Here is a 12,776-nt window from a genome sequence, read left to right as displayed (position 1 = left end):
ATGTTCTCAATTCCTGGTGTTTTCAAGAAAAGAATGGGACTTTTAGCTCCGGATGTTGACTTTCAAGCATCGATGTGGAAATGTGTCGGGTGACTGTTTGAGAACGTCAGCAGAGTATATCACTTCCCAGTTCATAGGGGGAGAAAAGTGTAATTAGAAAAATGACAATCCAAGGGAAGAAAAGAAAGAAGGGGAAAAGAAATACAAAGAAAACAGGATGTTTGGAAATCACCATATAAAATGATAGAGTATAACTACAATTCAAAAAAAAAAAAAAGAATAATAAATGTTCCAGCTAGGCAAAACCAAGACTGTTAGAACATGCTTTCTTTAAAAAAAAAAATGCTTAGCAGTTTTATTGATGTCTTAATAATCACCCACTTGAAGTATACAGTTCAAGGGCATTGGTAAATTTGTGCTGTCCCTGCCATAATTGAGTTTTGGAATACTACCATTACCACTAAAAAGTTCCTTCACATCTATTTGACATAAAGCCCCACGCCCACCTCCAATATTTAGCCCAATATGAGCTTTTACAATACAGTTTTGTCTTTTCAACACACCTCCCACAAACGGAGTCCTACAACAGTCAGTCACCCGTGCCTGTTTCCTGTTACCTAATTAAATGGTTTGGAGCATCTGCCCGCTTGCGGGTCAGTACTTTAATCCCTTCATTGCTGGGGATCATTATAAGGTCTATGGCAGCTTGTGTTGGGAGACCTCTTCAGGGAGGATGGATAAACAGAAGCCTATCGTTTAATTTAACACATGATAGTGAGGACTTAACACATGCCAAGGACTGTCCCTAGTACAGGTGACAGGACAATCAACGAAACAGGTCTGACCTTCTGTTCTCATGTGCTTGCAATATGATTAGACAAGGAGCCGCCTTTGTGCCTGTTCTGGCCAGGCTCCACTTCCTGTTTTCAGGTCTTGGTGTGCTTGCCAGCTTCCAAGGGCTGAGTTGTGGTCAGGGTCCAAACTAGGAGAGCCTTCCCTAACGCAATTAAAAATAATAATTCCTGGGCTGTGATACAACCTGGGAAACCTTGGAAATGCTTCCGTGTCAATTCAAACAGAATCCAGCATAGAGCAAGGCTAGAGGGGACTCAAAGTAGGAGAGAAGTTAGTATTCCTTCCAGTGGATGTCACAAGTATGTGCAACTATGTGCACATACATGTTTGGAGTCCTTTCCCACCAACAGAAACCCACCCACACCTGCATGTGTTGGGAATCTTTTTTAATCCTTTAGAAAATAATATTTTTTTCATTCTGTCTTCAGCTCTATGTGAAAATGGGAGAATAGAGGGTGGTTGGTGACTCATTGGATGAAGTCATCACCATCTAGACTGAGGATCTTTGTTCATAGCTCCAGTGTCCACAGGAAAAGCCAGGCATGCTGGCCTGTACCCATAATCCCAGCACTGCAGAGGCAGAGACAGAAGGATCATGGGAGCTCACAAGCCATCCAGTTTAACCAAACCAGTGAGCTCCAGGTTCAGTGAAATATCCTGTCTCAAAAATAAGATGGAGAACAATAGAGGACCCCAACATCAATCTCTGACCTCCACACATGTACACATGCACACACAACAAATACACAGACAGACAGAAGAAAACAGCACATGAATGTAGCTAGAGTTTTCCTACCTGGCCCACAGTCAGGACAAATCTCTCTCACTCGCCAGTCCCACAGCCACTCAGACCCAACCAAATAAACACAGAGACTTATACTGCTTACAAACTGTATGGCCGTGGCAGGCTTCTTGCTAACTGTTCTTATATCTTAAATTAATCCATTTCTATAAATCTATACCTTGCCACATGGCTCGTGGCTTACTGGGATCCTCACATGCGGCTTGTTTTGGTGGCGGCTGGCAGTATCTCCCTCCCCCAGCTTCCTGTTCTCTCAATTCTCCTCTCTGTTAGTCCCGCCCATACTTCCTGCCTGGCCACTGGCCAATCAGTGATCCATTTATTGACCAATCAACAACACATTTGACATACAGACCATCCCACAGCACATGAATAGTTGACAAAAAGTAAGAATTCAGTATTTCCAAACCAGTTGAGTGTTTTACTAGCAACTAATCCAGTGCCTGCTACACCCTGAGCATCACCTGTTTCTAGCTGTAGAGCATGTCAAAACAATGGATGATATATAACTTCTAAAACTGCCCTGGCTTCATGTGAACCATAAAGAACTCAAAGTAACTAAAATGAGTTTAGCCTTCTAGTTCATTCACAAATGCAAAAGTTTGCATCCCCACCTCATGCAAATTCTCCCTGATTTTTATTGGAGCTCATATCACAGAGCAAGCACCAGTTACATCTGGCGCTGAGAAAGGAGCCCACCAGGAGACCATCTGTTTCAAATGTGACGTGACAGTGTTGCTTTTGCTTTAAAAAATGAAAATTCAAAATGAAGCATGCTCATGCAGAAAATGCATGGACTAAATAACTTAATGATGGTTACCCAGATATGACTGAGATCATATTGGAAGTGCCTATCAAGCCATAGAGTGTGCAGTTCATTTGGTCAGAGATAAAATATTTTTACTGCAATAAATTGTTGTAATCTTCTCCTCTAGGACATCACTTTCTAAACACACACTGTACATTCTAACCTGTCTCACTAAAAACATTATGCCAAAGGGCCGTGCCATGAATATACATATCAGTGCCGTGTCGTTGGTCATATCCCTCTGGGGCTCACTTTCATCTTTAATTCCACCCAGGATCCTTGACCCATCAGAAGAGCAGTCTGAGTGAAGGGTTCTTGGGCATCTGGCAGTGTGATGGTGAGAAGTGTTAAACTACTCAACTCTCTGTCGCTTCACAGCACTGCCGTGTTCAGATCAGAAGCTCACAGATGCCACACACGTGATAAACTAGCTCTAACCAAGCTTTCATTTAAATATCCGGCTAACAAGAAAAATGAAGACTAAAGTTATAGGCATCGAGGGGAAATAGTTAAAGCAACCACAATTTAATTTATACAGAAGAATTACTACATTGAATTTTTTTTTCTTATGGAGAAAGCCAATGTATTTTGAAAGAATACACCAGCTCTTATCACCTTGAAACACAGTTCATTGCCAGACCTACCCCCAACCCTAAGACCAATCACTACACTCCAGCTCTGTAATAAAAGCTAACGGATCATCCTGTCAGAACAGCAGTTATACATGGGGAGGACGGAAGAGCCAAAGTGCGGCAGAACTTCTTACCTGTCAGGAAACTCTGCCTCTCTGCCGACCTCTGTATCATTGTCCTGACCACTGAGGCTTCTCCAGCAGGAAATGGCCAGCTGCCAGGCCAGAGGATGCACAGCGAGAGCCCAGGGCCTTCCTGGTGCAGCCCTTGCAGCCAATGGCCTTCTAGACCACTCTAACCCCACCTGAAAAGACAGGAGGAGCCAGGGTTAATAAAGGCAGCTGATGAGAATTTAGGCCTGATTTTCAGGCAAAAACTGAAGGGGTGTGATGGGATCACTACATTAGATTCACATACTGATTCATCACACTGTGCTCCATAAATATGTAGGACTGAAGGAATAACAATTGCAGTGGGCTGGAGAGATGGCTCAGCAGTTAGGAGCACTTGCTACTCTTCCAGATGACCTAGGTTCCATTCCCAGGATCCACATGGCAGCTTACAGCTATCTGTAACTCCAGTTCCAGGGGATCTGACTCCATCTTCTGAATTCCTCAGACACTAGGCACACACGTGGTACATAGACATATGTGTAGGCAAGCATCCATACTCATATTTTTTTTAAAAAAAGGATCAGCGTATATATGAACAGTAACATGATTAGAATATAAAACATCATTTCTTTAATGTCTTCTGGAGCTGACAATAGCTTTGAATTAATCAATTCCCTTTTGTTTTAAAAGTCAATATGGAGGAGGCCTCAACCCTACACAAAGAACTATAGGCAGCTAAGGAATGGTGGGGACGGGGAGGGGGGAGAGAGGGAGAGAGAGAGACAGAGAGAGAGACAGAGAGAGAGAGAGGGCCTTCCCCATGGAAAAGCACAAAAATTGGTTATTAAATGCCAAATGGTCAGCCCTGAAAACATGCAGACAGACAACATTATGCAGACAGAGAAGGTTATATTTAGAAAAACACATATGTATACACATACATACACAGAATAATAATTAGTGAAAAAAAGAGACCATGAATTTGAAGGAGAGTGGGGAGGAGTGTATGGAGGGTCTGAAGGAAGGAAAGGCAAGTGAGAAATGTAATTATATTATAATAATCTCAAAGATAAAAGTCAATACTTCAGTAAAGGTAGCACATAATGAAAGACAGGACCAGTGGGGACTGCGCATGGCGTCAGTGAGTTCCGGTGCCAAGTGCACTCCACGACATAAAGAACTATGGAAACCTAAGCATAAAAAAAAACAAGTTCTCATCAACCACACAAAATCCCGAAACCACAAGCTCTCAGCTATCCACAGCAACAAGATGCTAAATAGTTCAAGTTTGGTACAAAGTAAAACTATATTCTTAAAAAAACGTTTGCGATAACTTCATATCCTATAAGAACAAAGAACTCTATGCGCTGGAATAAAAATATTTTTAAAGGTTAATTTTGAGGTGTACAAGATGGGCTGCCCTGTATGCGAACGCACGAGTCTAGACACCTGGCCCGCAGAGCAGCAATGTTTACATAGTTTGCTAAGATCGACCCATTTGCAATGGAGGGAAATTCTCAAAATGTCCCTAACAGGAAATCTCACTGGGCTCTCCCCCACCCCACCCACCACCTCTCTCCAGCTTTGTGAGATTTAACACTGTATTTTAATCGTAGTGTCCAGCAAGACTTCAAAGATGGGTGTGCCTCTTCTTTTCCTTGCCCTTGAGAATCTCTCTTGGAAAACGGTCTCACTTCCACACCGGGACTCTGTGGCTGCCTCAGCAACCCCAAGCTGGCGCTGAAGGCCTGGGGTTCCCTGCGGAGTCACCTCCGGAGTTCAAGGAAGCTGGGATCTGGCAGGGGATGGTAGCAGCAACGAAGGACCCCTGCGCTCAGGAAAAGGGAAGGTAGGCAGGTGCGTGCATTCTACCTTTCCCTCAGACCTTGGGCTGCCCCGCCTCGCTTGATCTCCTCTGGAAACGCCCTCACGGAGGTTTGTCTCCCGGGGGATTCTAGTGTACAAAACCAACTACTACCGACCACATAATGAGTTCCAATTCTCTTTATGGGATATATCCAGAGTGTCTTCAGTTGTAAGAATGATCGCACTGCCAGGAGGCCCCTCAAGCAGATCAAGCTACACAACTGTCTTGCCATGCAGAGGGCCTAGTCGAGTCCCATGGAGGCTCCACAGCTGTTGGTCTAAAGTTCATGAGTTCCCACTAGTTTGGTTTGGTTGTCTCTGCAGGTTTCCCCGCCATGATCTTGATGCCCTTGTTCATAGACTCCCTCTTCCCTCTCTTCAACTGGACTCCTGGAGCTTGGCCTGGTGTTTGACTGTGGATCTCTGCATCTGCTTCCATCAGTTACTGGAGGAAGGCTCTGTACCCGGCTCTGCTGGGAGGCCTTACCTTCTTGTAGGAGGGAATGGGGGTGAGTTGGGGAGGAGAAGGCATATGCATGGAGACAGAAAGTAGAGTAGATGTCACGGGAGGCTGACACAAGAGGAAAAGACAAAGTCATTGCTTAATGAATGCAATTTCATTTGGAGGCGATGGGAAAATCCTGGGGCTGGATGATGGAGATGGTGGATCAGCGTTGTGTCGCACTGGATCTTACACATCTGTAACAGCTGCCGTGGTCAACGCTACGCTATGTGTATTTCACCACAAAAAGAAATAGGAGAAGGAATAGAAAGAAAAGAAAACGGCATCGGCAGAGTGGAGACCGAGGGCTGTGTCTTGTAGGCTTCTGCAGGTGAAATGTAGCAGGGACTAGTTTCTCTCCTGCTCAGACCTTTGATGGCCCATGGACCCCTTCCTACCCACTTTTTCTCTAAAGTTCAGTTCTCGTGGGGAGTAGGCGTGGGCCAAGTGTTGGCTACAATCAAGAAGACAAATCGGACAACGGAGAAAAATAAAAGATGTGGGTGGGGCTGCAGCAGGTGCACCTTGCTACCCACCTTTAGAAACCAGCAGCCGTGCCCCACAGTCCAGCCTCCCTAGATGCATGAGCACCATGTTAGCTCCTAGCTGCCACGCTTGCAAGCCACAGAAGCCACCAGGTGGGAGCTGGGCTGCAGCATCCCGACATCCCAGCCCACTTCTGACAGCTGGTCTCTGCAGCTGGGCCCACGCTCGTCCCTCGCACCGGCTGGGGCTGCCGCGCAGAGCCCCGGAACAGCTACTAGCATCAAAGCTCTCTGAGGACTGGAGTTCTGCTCAAGAAGTGCCTGGTGAACCCTGCAGAACCTACGGAGCCTGTCGTTTCCCCTTCTGCTGGTAGAGGGCGCCAGAGAACCATAAACTAGATTTTAATTACTTGGCACGCGTTGGAGAGGATAATCTTTAAAAGAAACAGCAAAGGAAATAAATGGATTCTCTTCTTTGTAGAACTAGCAGATAGTAACTTCCACAAAACGTATTTCAAAACAGACTGTCAATATTGATACACGATCATTTTTCAGTTTTTTTTTTTTCACAATAAAATTTTGAACCGCCCAAGTTCCAAAACTGGAACTTGAAGTATTTTTAACAAAGAATACTGAGTAGGGGGGCTCTGCTTCAGAACGGGACGGCAAAGAATGCCTTAGGATTCTTGTAGCAGTTCCACGTCTTGATGTAGCCCGAACTGTAACTAAGGATCGCGAGAAAGTCATCTTGGCTAGGATTGCAGTTGCGTTCCGTATTTGTACCTGGTGTCTCACAATGTAGAAATTCCAGAACTCCTTACTCACAGCCTCGTTTTCTCATGTGACGACAGGAAAGAAGTCGTAGCCAATGGATTTACTTCGTGTTTTTGTTTTGTGTGGCTAGAACAAGGTGTGTTTCTTCTATACACAAGATATTTATTTTTATTATTTAAGAATATTTATTTATTATTAAAGGATAAAATCTGCAGTCTCCAGGAATGCTGCTTCTATCATTGGACCATTAAATTATTAACCCTGTGTCTTCCAGCAGAAATTCACTGTGGCCTTATTTTTCCAGTGTTTAGTAACAACACCCTGAATCTACATACAAGCAGAAGTCTTGAGCTGTTCAGAATCCTGGGTGGAACGCGGCCGCACACCTGGAAGGCTGCCTTTAGCCTTTGGCCTGGCAGGATGTTTACAGGGCTAAACATTGACAGTGTCAGAGGCCCAGACTGGGAAAGAGAGGTACACGTGACAGCTGTAGCAAGCAGAGGAAAGAGCAGCTGTTGGGGAAAACACGTTTGTGTCCATGGCTGTCAACACAAGGAGGATGGAAGCGGTGAGTTCAGGAAACTGGTCTGGTCTGGTTCTGAGCGCAGGAGGTAAGAGCTCCCTCCGTCGCTGCCTGCTGGGATGCTGAGAATGGTACCTGCATCTCTGAGCCCACGTTCCCTAGGTCTGAATTCACAAACCCAACTCACCCCTGGGTTTGTTATAGGATACTACTGTACAGCACATGTCACCTCTGTCAAAACCTTGACACTCACGTATTTTTGCTCACTCAATGGTTTGTGCCTGTCGTTTTCCTTGATGTGGGTAGTTAAAATGGGGTGTTGCTTAGTGGTAAAGCTCTTACTTGACTTTAGTAAGGCCCTGAGTTACACTTTCAGAACCAGTATGTATACTGAAATTCAATTTTTAGCTAAATTGATTAGATTACACCAACAAATTTTGTCTGAAAATATATCTACAAGTTTGACTTAAAACCTAGTTGGCTTTCATTAGTGAATCATCCGGTCCATAATAGATTTGTTGGCATGGCACAGAGATTGGCTTTTGTAAGATAACTTGGGTAAAAAAATAAAATAAAAAAACAGGAATCCCAAAAGTGGGTTGGGTGACATCAGGTTACTTTGCAAGAGTTCAAGTAGAGGATGCATTGGTTACTAGACTGCTATGACAAAATGCCTAACAAAATCAGCTCAGGAAGGAAGTTTTTGTTGCGGATGTCGTCCATCCTGGCAGGGGGCACGGTGGTGGGCATGAGACAGCTGGTCATATCACATCTGCAGTAAGGAAGCAGAGAGAGATGAACACCGGTGCTCAGTTGGCTTTCTCCCTTTTTATTCAGTCCAGGACCAACCCCGTGGGGCAGTTCTGCCCATGTTCAGGGTGGGTCTTCTGTCTTCAGTCCAACTGTCTGGATAGACTCTCAAGATACACTCAGAAGTGTCTTTTCTGTGGAAATTCTAAGCTTAGTCAAGTTGTCTGCGAAGATTAATCACCACAAAGGGCTTGTTTATTACACCAACTCACTTTGACTGGACTTTTTTTTTTATTGGTTGCTATAAATCCCTAATTCGGGGGGCGGGGGTCCCTTGTTTCTTTCCAATTTCACTTTGTTTATGTTGGAGACATGGTTCAGTGGCTAAGACCGCTGGGTGCTCTTTCAGAGGACTCAGGTTTGGTTCCCAGCACTCAGCTGGTGGTTAAGAACTGTCTGTAACTCCAGTTCTGGGAGGGGGCAATGACCTGATGACTTCTTGCTTCCAAGGGCCACTACATGCACATGGTGTGCAGACATGCATGCAGGCAAAACACCCATACGGCATGGACCACATGGCAACCAGTGCTGCTTGACAAAGTTCCAGCATTTCAGCTTTGTGGATCACAATTCTCCAGCACCCTTTTACTTTCGTCTGAATGATTCTCACTATGTGCTGTGGGAGTTCCCTTGTGCCTTGTCCTTCGGGAAATTTTGTGTAGGCTTTGAAGGATGAAAATGTATAAAATTGCAGCCTCTTAAAACAAAATAATTATTTGGAAATAAATCTCCACCACCATGGAACCATATAGGGTGATAACGCTGCCTACTCCCACACAGGTTAGCACCAAGCTGCTAGAACATTTAGATAAATAACATATGCTTGATAAATAAGGTGTATTTGATAATCAAGATTTATAAATTCCTAAGGTCTAGTCAAGTTCACAGTAATATTTGTCTAGTTTCTTTGTACAATCTTAAGCTTTAGCTATTTGGATAAACTAAGCCATACAAAAACAAAACAAAACAAAACAAAACAAAAACAAACTACAATATTCTATATTGAAGTGTCTATCCCCAAGAAAGTCCTTTTCCCAAGGCCAGGCGTTTAGACAAAAGTCCCCATTCCCTCTGGGGCTTGCTAAAAAGGGAGTCATTCTTATCTCTGACAAGAGGAACTTGTGGCCCTCCCATTAACATGTGACTGGTGCCTATTACTTGTCAAGGTCAATCCCTGATCACAAGCCACACCCCAGTTCACATGCCCCCTTCCCTTTCTAACATTTAATCCTTTGCGCAATTATAGAGTATAAAACGTGTAGCCCTTCTCTCAATAAAGTGGCAGCCATCCCAATTCACCCTCAGACCCTGTCAGTCTCCTGCTTCACTTTGCCGAATCCACACCTCGTCTTTGGGACCTGAACTCCACTGTAATTGGATTCCGGCATCCATACACATAAAAAATTTAATTCACTTTGTTTTCACAACACATCACACAAGCACTTCCATTTTAGTTTGGTCTATAGTTTGTTTGTTGTATCCTTTGGGTTCTGTTTGGAGACAAGGTATTGCTCTATAACACAGGCTGTCTTCAAACTTTAGATTCTCCTGCCTCTGCCCCCCGAGTGCTGGGATTTCAGACGTACCACCATGTCCAGACAACATGTTTTATCCAGTCACGTAAAGAAGAGAGAAATGCTTGTTCTGAAGCTGGTTTCTTGAGAAACACTGATAAACTGTTCAAAGTGAAAGTAAAGATCATATTCAGTAAATTAGTACAAGCTTAAAGAACTGTCGAAAAGAATCAATGAAAGTAGTCAAAGATTGTATATCCTAAATTTCTTGATTTGGAATTGGGGTTTAAGCATCCATATTAAACAGATTGTAAGGATTATGTCCTTAATTACGTCACCAGCCTGTGAGGGCATCCCAGCCTAAAAAGCGGGTGTGCCCTCTGTGCGTTCTCTTTTTCGCACGCTCTCTCTCCTTCCGTACTCCCCCCTCCGCGTGGTCCTTTTCCTCTCTCTCTCTCTCCCTCTCTCTCTCTCTCTCTCTCTCTCTCTCTCTTTCTCTCTCTCTCTCAATAAAGCTCTAGAAAGGTAACCACGGCTCATGATTTTTCCACCAACCAGCACTCTCCTCTTTCGGCATGGCCGCCAGGGGCGGCGGCCAGCCACGAGCGCCACCGCTTAACCAACACAGATGCCCCTATCTGTTCTCTTCATGTGTGACTACTATAATTTCTAACTTTATTAAATTCAACCCTAAATTTATGCTGTGAAAGGTCAAGTGAAACTGTCAGTGAATATCTGAAAATAGAGGCTATACTACAGTTGATGTATGTGTTTAGGGTTGTTTAGCATCTATAAAACAGGTAAGTATTGAGGAATCTGCCTGACTGCATTTTGAAAGTAAGAGTCATTATACTATATTGTTTAAAAAAAAAATAAGTTTCTATTTACTATAAGAACTGAGTTGCTCTTTGTTTCTTAGAATCTGACCTTCCCCAACCCATGACCTTAACTTTTGAGACTACCCTTACCCTCCCTGGTGTTCTCTGACCCCCCCTGATGCCTCCCTAATCATATGGTGACCACATGATATTTTTTGAGATTTTTTTTCCCTGCATTTCTTTTCTGCCCCATTCTCTCTCTTCTGTAAACCTGCCTTTTCAACTACATGTGATTTTACTACTGAAAAGAGGCCCAAGATATGGATTCAGGACTGCTCTCTTTAACCCAACTTAGGAGGCAGTCACTGGCCAGCTCTTGGGTGGACCTGAATAGAAATGCAGCTTGCTTCAAATTTGGCTCAGATGTGTGGTAGTGGTCTCATTCGTGCCATTGGGACTAACATTTCTGGAGGCCCCAGTGAGATTCAGACCACTCATCCAAATTCTAAATCTGGATCTTTGATCTGGAACTTCAGGGTTGAGGGGCCACTTCAGAAGGAACATGCCTGGAGATGTTCCAGGGTTCTGAGGCTGCCTTCAGTTCTTGGACTATCAGAGTGAACTTCCATGCTGAGAAATGCCAACAAGCAGCTACGGAGCCCTCCTGGTGAGTCACAGTCTGGTTCTGTTCTGTGGGACCCTATCTGGGATGTGGAAGGGGTTCAACGGGACCCCAATTTCTCCTGTCCAGGGCATATAGTGAGACTTTGCCCACCCTTCTGCTTCTGGTTCTGGGTGGAAAGTTTTTGTCTCTTTCTCAAGAAATAGACTCTCTGTTTTGTGTCTCCCTGTTTTGTTGGAAAGTTTTATCTGTGTTTTCCGGAGTGTCCTTAAGTTTGGTTACAAGCATGGAACTGAGTCAGAAATGGGTTGGATATTTTTGCTTCTTTTGCTGCTGCCAGGCACCAGTGCCGCCATGGCCGCCTTTTTGGTCATTGGACTCGGGTTAGCAGGAGTTCAGATGTCTTCTGGGTGTGAATAACTTCAACGTTGTTTTAGGCTGTTCTACTTTATTGGAAAGCTGGTTCTAGAGCTGGATTATGGCTCTGCCTTCACTAGACCCAGGCATGCTTATATAACCATTTCCTTTATGTCCTGTGTTAGTCTCAGCCGCCTGACCCTGTGGCAGGGAAAAGAAGGAAAGCAGAACAGCGCCTCCCTCCCCCCCAAAAAAATCAGAATTGGTTTGTGTGAACATTCTGTACCTCAAGATTTGTAAGTTTATTGGATATGGTTAAAAATCTATAAAAGCTATGAAAAAAAAGTAAATTAAAACTAGTAACATTGGGAGTTGACAGTTAAAAAAAAACTTTGCATGGGTAATTTTAAAGGAACCATGTGGCATGATTCCATTTGGGGACATAAGCAACATGTGGTTTGCCACCATCCTTAGGCAGCCACATGGCTGGCGTCCATCTTTGCTAGGGTTGGAGAAGGTGGATGTCATGTGACTTTACCACCATCTTGATTAAAGGTGACCACATGAGGTGAGCCTACCCAGGAGGCAACAACAGGTCTCCAAGATATTTTGGATTAGGATGGATTTTTGTAAGATAATTCCTGCCCTGTCTGAAAACAAGGTTAACAAAAGATAGGATTTAAAAACAATAAGGTATTAAAGCTGCACCTCCATGCACTCATATTTGGTGCTGGCAGCCAAACTTTTAGCCACCCAGATGGTATTGGTTTTAAGTGGTCACAGGGAATGTGGCTGGGCTAGAGTTCCTAAAAGAAGGCCCAGTTGCAATGGTGGACCTCAGCAGTTTTGGAAATGCTGGTGCCATGTGATAGTCACCAGAAGTACCAGCCACAGTGAAATGGAGCCGGCTGGATCTGGAAGGCAGACTGTTATTGCCACTGAGGGCAGGACCAAAGAGGTGACCTAGGGGTGATCTATGCCAAAGAGGTGATCTCCCGCTTGAGGAAACCCAAAAACTTGTGAGTGAATCCCAGATCCTGAGTTGTTAATTGTTTACACTGTGGAGCTTGGTTTTGCCTTCTGCAGATTGTGGTTGTGCCCCTGTATCTTCCCTCTTGAAGTTAAAAAAAAAAGTACCTTATTTTTTGATAGTGCAAGACCACACAGTTGAGAGATTTTAAACTTTTTTAAGAGAAAATTTTGGAGTTTTACAGAAAATTTAAATTAAAATAACTGGATTTTTTTTTTCTTTGAGACAGGGTTCCTCTGTGTAACAGCCCTAGCTGTCCTGGAAC

Source organism: Peromyscus eremicus, chromosome 9 (assembly GCF_949786415.1).
Source record: "Peromyscus eremicus chromosome 9, PerEre_H2_v1, whole genome shotgun sequence".
NCBI lineage: Eukaryota > Metazoa > Chordata > Mammalia > Rodentia > Cricetidae > Peromyscus > Peromyscus eremicus.
The sequence above is the reverse complement of the archived record's forward strand: the minus strand, read 5'-3'. Positions refer to the sequence as shown.